This window comes from Protopterus annectens, chromosome 1.part1, assembly GCF_019279795.1.
Source record: "Protopterus annectens isolate FY-2018-M chromosome 1.part1, PAN1.0, whole genome shotgun sequence".
Lineage (NCBI taxonomy): Eukaryota > Metazoa > Chordata > Ceratodontiformes > Protopteridae > Protopterus > Protopterus annectens.
In genome coordinates this window covers 272,860,901-272,868,400 of record NC_056726.1, presented here as the reverse complement: position 1 = coordinate 272,868,400, position 7,500 = coordinate 272,860,901, and the positions used below count along the sequence as shown (strand labels likewise).

Sequence of the window (7,500 nt, the reverse complement as noted above, 5' to 3'; positions counted from 1 at the left end):
CCATTGGAACACACATTCAAAGAAAATGCATCTGGCCAGTTGCAGATAAAGTTTACCTTTGTTTTTTTTTCAAATCATAGGCCCTTTGCAGACATTTTTAGGGGCCATGCATACATGCATGTTTTCTTTGATTCACCTTCCTGATTGTATTAATTATATTCCTTGTATAATACAGCATCACTTGTTAGAGCATGTTTTACATTTTTAGTTTTGAACATGTTTCCATTAAGCAATGAAACAAAATGCATAAACCAGTGACAAAACTACCCAGTTCAGAATTTTTCAACCGTAAAAGTCCACTCAAATTTCTGTCATTACAGTCTACTAATATCAGTCAATATGCACAATCTCTGTAGAATTAAAAGTCATCTGAGTGTTTCATGTACAAATCCAGTGCCTGCTGTCCTTGAAGAATAAATTGCCTATGCTACATTTAAAAAATGTTAAGCTGGTAATAAACTGACAACAGGTTCATAGTTACTAGGCATCTCGTCCAAAGGAGGACTTACTCAGGACTGCAAAACTTCACCCCCCCCCCTAAAATACAATGCAGTATCAGTAGTACATTTACATGATGTGAGAGTAGAATCTACAGCCTTCTGCATCAAAAGCAAGAATGCTACCTGTTTTACTACTCACAGTGCTTTAAAATTGCTGCTTACCTGCTATAAACGGTTTTGCTCACCAGGCAGTGCCGGTTAGCTAGGGTTAAATTATTCCCGGCTCCACTAAGTCTCCTCTTCAGTTTTTCCCTTGAAACTAGTCTAACTCTCAACCTAAGCACTCAAAAAGCATCCTACGGTCCAGCACTTGCTCAGACCTAATAGCAAGCACTAATATACCCTGACACTTGATTGCCCAGCAGGGCAAGGCTGTTTATTCACCCCTCAACAACAAAGCGACTAAGCAGCTCATCCTACTATTCAGGCATGACCAAAGGGCAATTTCAGGTGTACTCTCCAGTCCAGCTGGTGAATCTGGGTATCCTGAGGCAATGTTACAACTGCCTCATGTACACAGACAATCCTCTCCTCCTACCACAAAACACTAACATATGCAAGAGATGCGATTATACAGCCAAACTAGAGGCTAAGCTCTCTCCACCCAAGACTGGAACAGACAGTCAAGAGGAGAAGGTTAACACTTGCACCACACCTCCAGCCACACATAGACCTAATAAACCAGTACTGACAAAAAATACACATAAATACACAAAATCATACTCGGAGGCTCTAAATAAAAACCTGCAAAAGCATCAGAGACCTCCAAAGCAGACACCCAAACAACCTGCACCTCCTATCACAAACCAGACAACACATAAAACAAAATCAGTGTGCTGCGCAGTCACAGCCCTTAAGGCGAAATAACATACCTAACACACTAGTAATAGGTGACTCTATAGTCAGGCACACTGACATCCCACTCACTAGGCTGGACAAGGAGAAGGTTACTTTTAGCATCCTGTCGGGAGCCAGATTCCAGCACATAACACAAGCACTCAGGTCAGTCCAGAACAAGTACAAATATGACTCTGTTATTGTTTGTGTTGGTGTGAATGACCTGAGACATACCTCCCTGGACTACATGAAAAGAGACATAGAAGTGCTCTCTGATCATGTAGCCCAGGTGGGTATGACCCAGACCCTGAGTAGCATCCTGCCCTCACCAAGAATGATACCTCAGTATAAAGAAAAAATGATTAATTTCAACAATTGGCTAAGCTTCTGATGTCATTCAAAGGGGATCCAGTGTCTGTCAGCATGGGATGACATGCTCAACAAGCCGCATTGCTTCACAAGAGATGGCTTGCACCTGTCACCCCTAGGCTTTCAAATACTGGCCAAGGCTCTTACTGCCCCCATAGTGCCTTTTTTAGGCAAGACTCAAAAGTCAAACCCACCTCCGTAAACAGCACAATTAACTAAAAACTGAGGGTTATGCTACTCAACGCCAGGAGATGAAATGTCAAAATACACATGCTCAAAGCACTCCAGTATGGAGAATGCCGACATCTGTGCAGTAACTGAAACCTGGTTCAAGGCTCCAGAGAGCACCTCAGCACTACCGGGCTACAAATCATACCACATGTTTCAGCCACAGGACACGAACCGAAACACAAAAGGAGGGGGTATATCCATATTCATCAAGGATACCTACACCTGCAGGTTAGTGGCGCAGCATGATACCTCTGAGATCATCCTTGTGCAACTAACATCGGGGAAATCTGCAATGCAAATTGTGGCCTGCTACAGATCACCCTCCATGACCCAGGACCACCACTCCGTCTTTCTGGAGACACTGGAAAACATGAAGATCCTACTGAACACCCTGATATTGGGCAATTTCGATTACCCTACCATTAACTAGGAAAACTACTGAAGTACCAACTCCCAGGCCCAGTGCTTTCTGGAATTCATTAACTCAAACTCCCTGGATCAGCTGGTTAATTCCTCTACCAGAGGTGAAAACATATTGGACCTGGTCATCACCAACATGGGCGACAGTTGTTCCACACTGGAGGTCACCCCGTCAATGGTTAGATCAGACCATAAACTAATCACTCTGGATGTCCACACTCCACCACCACCCCCAACTAAGGAAACTACAGTAAAAAACTTTTCTAAAGCAAACTTCACCTTAATTAAGTCAGAGGCAGTAAGTATCACAGCCCCCATGCTAATGGATAACGCTGCCCAAGATGCAGAAACCTTTACAAATGCACTCTGTGAGCACCTACAAGGATGCATGGATCGTGCCATCCCTAGCAAAACCAAGACTCACTCCTCTAAGAGAAGGAAACCAGTCTGGTGGACCCCTGCCATAAACAGGCTATACAATAGAAGGAGGAAACTAGTTCAGAAAAAAAGCAAATCCCAAGAAGGAAAGACATCCCTGATCAGTCTCAGTAAGAAACTAAGGTCCCTCATAAAATCAGCCAAGGCTAGCTTCAAAAGAAAAATAGCCAAGGATTCAAAAGATAACCACAAAGCCTTCTTTAGCTATGTTAAAAATCTAAGTGGCAACTCGCAGATATGCACTGAGCTGGTGCAAAATAGCACAAAATATACTGAACCTACTGATACTGCCAACATCCTGGCAAATAGATTCAGTGCAAACTTCACCCCCCTCTCACCCCCAAAAGGGCCCACAACAGTACCAGAAAAGTGTAGTGTCCCAGAAATCACAGACGCACAGGTGAAAACAGCCCTTCCAAAAGCCAAAAACACAGCGTCAATGGGGCCAGATGGTGTCCCAGGCTGTGTCTTGCATGAACTACAGAATTAACTAACCCCCCACCTAAACACGCTGTTCAGCCTCAGCCTCTCCACAGGCTACGTGCCCATAGAATGGCACACAGCAGCGGTTATTTCACTCACAAAGGAGGGGCCACAACTGACCATGGTAACTATCGCCCCATAAGCCTGACTAACCTGGTCTGCAAGGCTATGGAGCACATCATCATGGAACTCATTAACAAAGACATTGGGAACCTCCAAACACTTGACCCAACCCAGTTCGGCATTGTTAAGGGCAGATCATGCCTACTAAACCTGGTTGACTTCTTCAAGACAGTCACCTAGGCCATAGACGAGGGAAAGGTGGTTCACACAGCCTACCTTAACCTTGCCAAGGCTTTTGACACCATTCCCCACTGGTGTATTACAGAAAAACATACCAGCCTGAACATAAACCCCTACGTCACAAGATGGGCTGCCAACTGGCTTACAGACAGAACTCACACGGAAAGAATAGCGGGCTCCAGGTCCGACTCTAAACCAGTCACAAGTGGTGTCCCACAAGGCTCGGTCCTGGGACCCCTACTGTTCGGCATATACTTCTCAGAAGTGCAGGCAAATACAGGAGGACTATGGCTAACCAATTTCGCCGATGACTGCAAACTGAGAGCCATAATTGACTCTGGCTGACACGGACATCCTCCAAAAAGGGCCTTACTGAGACGGATACCGGGTGTCAAAGTCATGGCCTCAAGCTAAATGACAAAAAATGCATAGTCATCCCGTTTTGGAAAAACAAAGCACCCACGAATTACCACATAGGTGGCAGCCCCCTTAATACAGAAGAGATAATAAGAGATCTGGGGACCCAGGTAGATAGTAATCTCTCCTTTGACAATCATATTGCCAAAGTAGTTAGGAAATCCTTCTATGTGGCCCATCTAATTACTAAAGGGTTGGCATCTAGAAATAAAGAGGTTATAGTGCCCCTCTACTCGTCACTCATCAGACCCATCATAGAGTACAATGTCCCATTTGGGATGTACCTCACAAGACACTTCCAACAGCTGGAAAGACCACAAAAGTATCTCACCAAGAGGATTACTGGCCTCAAACATATGTCCTATGCAGCCCGACTGAAAAAACTCCGGCTGTACTCAGTGGCATATCGCTTACTCAGAGGTCATCTCAGCCTGACTTACAAAGTCATATCCAACTCAGAATTGATGGACATGCTCCACCTAAAGAAATCCAAGTCACTGTGAGCCACGCGCTCTAGTGAGCTAAACCTCGCCACAACAATGAATAGAATATGCTTAAGGGATAGATTCCTGTCACAGAGACTCCCCATGCTTTGGAACAAAATTCCTAACTACATTAGGCAGAGACCCTCACTAACACTCTTCAAGAGAAACCTTGACAAGTGGATGGGTATTAGAAAATACACCCCTGGGATCACTTCATTGGCTCTGCTTGACAGAGGCTCAGTTAATTAATCAATGGGGCGGTGAAAGCCGACACACTCTGGCTAGGCTTATAAATGCCCTTATAGCCTAGTACCTACTTATGAACCTAAATTCTATAGCACAATAGTGATATCATTTGCTAAGTAAAACTGTTGCACATTGTAAACAGCATGAGCAGCAGTAAACTTCTGTTCCCTTGAAGCTCACAATTCCTTCAAAATGCACTTGAAACTCAGTTCCTTGAAGATTAACTTACAACTCAATTCCTTGAAACTCAATTTTTTTAACAGTTTGGTGGTTGGTTGGGATAGAGGATTCAGGCTCTTGTTTCTTGTAACTAAGTGCAAGGTTTGAGCCTGAGCAAATTAACTGTCTGCTATCCCTACACACACACACACACACACACACACACACACACACACACACACACACACACACACACCTGTTTTCTACGTTGGTGAATGAGTTCTGGGTGTGTATTGTATTATATATATCAATATATATATATATATATATATATATATATATATATATATATATATATATATGTAAATGCTGAAACATTTGCATATTTCAAAAGCTGGGGGAGTAGTGCATGTGCACCTTTGCTGGTTAAGGTTAAAGCAAGGTTTAGACTGGGAGATAGCTTAGTGTTGTGTAAGTGTTTCCAAGTTAGAGCACACACATATGTATGTATATTCAGTCATCCAAACCCATCACTGTTATCTCCTAAAGTTGTTTTAAAGGCTACCAATGCACATCTGAGATAAAATGAAACTGATACGTAGTTAGTGCCCTCGTGTATGATGGCATAGTTCTGACTAGACCACATTTTGAGACAGTAGTGGGGAAAGGGCTTTTATCAAACTCGCTTAAGCAACATTAAATAATCTTCAAGCAGAGATAAGAAATCAGCAAACATTGACAGAGTTCAAAACAAAGCTGAAGTAACTTATTCAAGAGGTGGTTGTTTATACTTGCTTTTGTAACAGTAGTTAATGTATGCCCCTATTTAAAACATCCATTCCTTACTTTGTACTGCATAAAGGTTTATTTATACATATGCAGTACACATACACATATACATATGCACATATGTGTGTGTATATTGTATATACATAGGATATATATATATATATATATATATATATATATATATAGTGTGTGTGTGTGTGTGTATATATAATATGTATGTGCGAAATATATATACATGTGTGTGTGTGTGTGTGTGTATGTATGGGTCTACTTTCTTTAAACAAAATTACATCTAACTGAATTTTACTCACCCAACCCCACTTCTCCGAAGCTGCATTCCACAGAACGCATGGACTGCTGAAATCCTTTCCCTGTGAAAGGAACCACTTGGCCATCATGGTGAACTTTGCCCTCTCTTCAGTGTAGTGCAGTCTTGGAGTTGGTATATTTAAGTAGGGGCTGTGGGGGAGCAAACCCCACTCCCATTTGGTGGGTTTACTTTTGGTCTGTTTAGGTTTATTCCCATGGTGGCCAAGTGGTTCCTTTCACAGGGAAAGGATTTTGGCATTCCATGTGTTCAGTGGAATACAGCTTTGGAGAAGTGAGGTCGGGTAAGTAAAATTTGGTTAAACATAATTTCATTTAAAGAAGGTATACCCATATATATATATATATATATATATATATATATATATATGTATGTATGTATGTCTTTTCAGAGTGTTTGTAGTTTCAGTGTTGACTGTCCACAGCAAGGATTTATATGCATAATTAAGCAATGACCTGCAAATGGGTGTGGGTATCACAGGATTGAGCAATGGATGGAGTGGTTTAATCACGATGCGCTGCTCATGCATATGGAAATTACTTTCCCACCTTGCACAATGCAGCATTGCTGTTCAGGAAAATCAATGAATTTTCTTCATTGCTGTTTTTTTTTCTCCTCCTGCCATTATGGGCTATTAATGAAAACCCTAGACAAAGTCCAGCATAATTGGGGGAGCAAAAGTCCATAACCGGACAGACTTTATTAATCTTTTAAACCTAGAAAGTTACTGCAGTAGTAGGTTGTGTACTAGGATCCCTTTTTCTGACAGTTGTGAACAGTAAACCTCAAATATCTGTCATTATTTAATGACTCAAATCTACAGTGGCTTGTCAGAAGACAACATTTTGTAGGAGGAAAAGGCCAAAACTGTTGAGGGAAAAATCTGGACATTCTGAGAAAGTTGGACTAGTTCAGACATATGAGAGTCTGCCAAAACTTTAGGATGGACACTGCAGAAATACAAGCCAAAGCAAAATCAGGTGCATTTTGTGTTCCTTCGGTTTTGCAGAGCAAACCTGATATTTAATGTATTCTGCTGTGTCCTCTAAGCATATGCTAATAAAAATGTCTGGCTGCTCAATGGTGTAGTAGCAGATGGACTTTTTTTCTAGTGGTTTATGCTGGATTTACAACGGGGCTTTCCAGTCACTGTGCACACCTTTCAAGGGCAGTGAGCCATTATTGCATAATTCTGCTTTAAAAATGTAACTTCAGTTCTGGAAGTGCACTTTCCCTGTTTTACTTTGGTAGGGAATGAAAAAATGGTAGTATCTAATGAAGGACATCTGAAAGTTGTACTTTAGCAGTGGATACCACTTAGTTTGCTATATGTAGGTGCTTATTAAGTTCATTGTGCAGAATTACTTGCCATTGCAGTTCATGTTAAATATCTTCTTGTATGTTGCAGCATCTGTTGTATAATTAGCAGGATTGCACACTGGCAGGCCAGTCTGCAGTAGTGACCAGCTGTTTTGTTTTTCAGTTGTAGTAAGTT

At 41.9% G+C, this 7,500-nt stretch overlaps 1 protein-coding gene across 1 annotated transcript in view; it reads left to right on the top strand.

The window, feature by feature from the left end:
- The window catches only part of TBC1D32 (TBC1 domain family member 32), a 1,886,357-nt gene that overhangs the window by 272,452 nt on the left and 1,606,405 nt on the right, over positions 1-7,500 (top strand). The gene's annotated exons all lie outside the window — the stretch shown is intronic.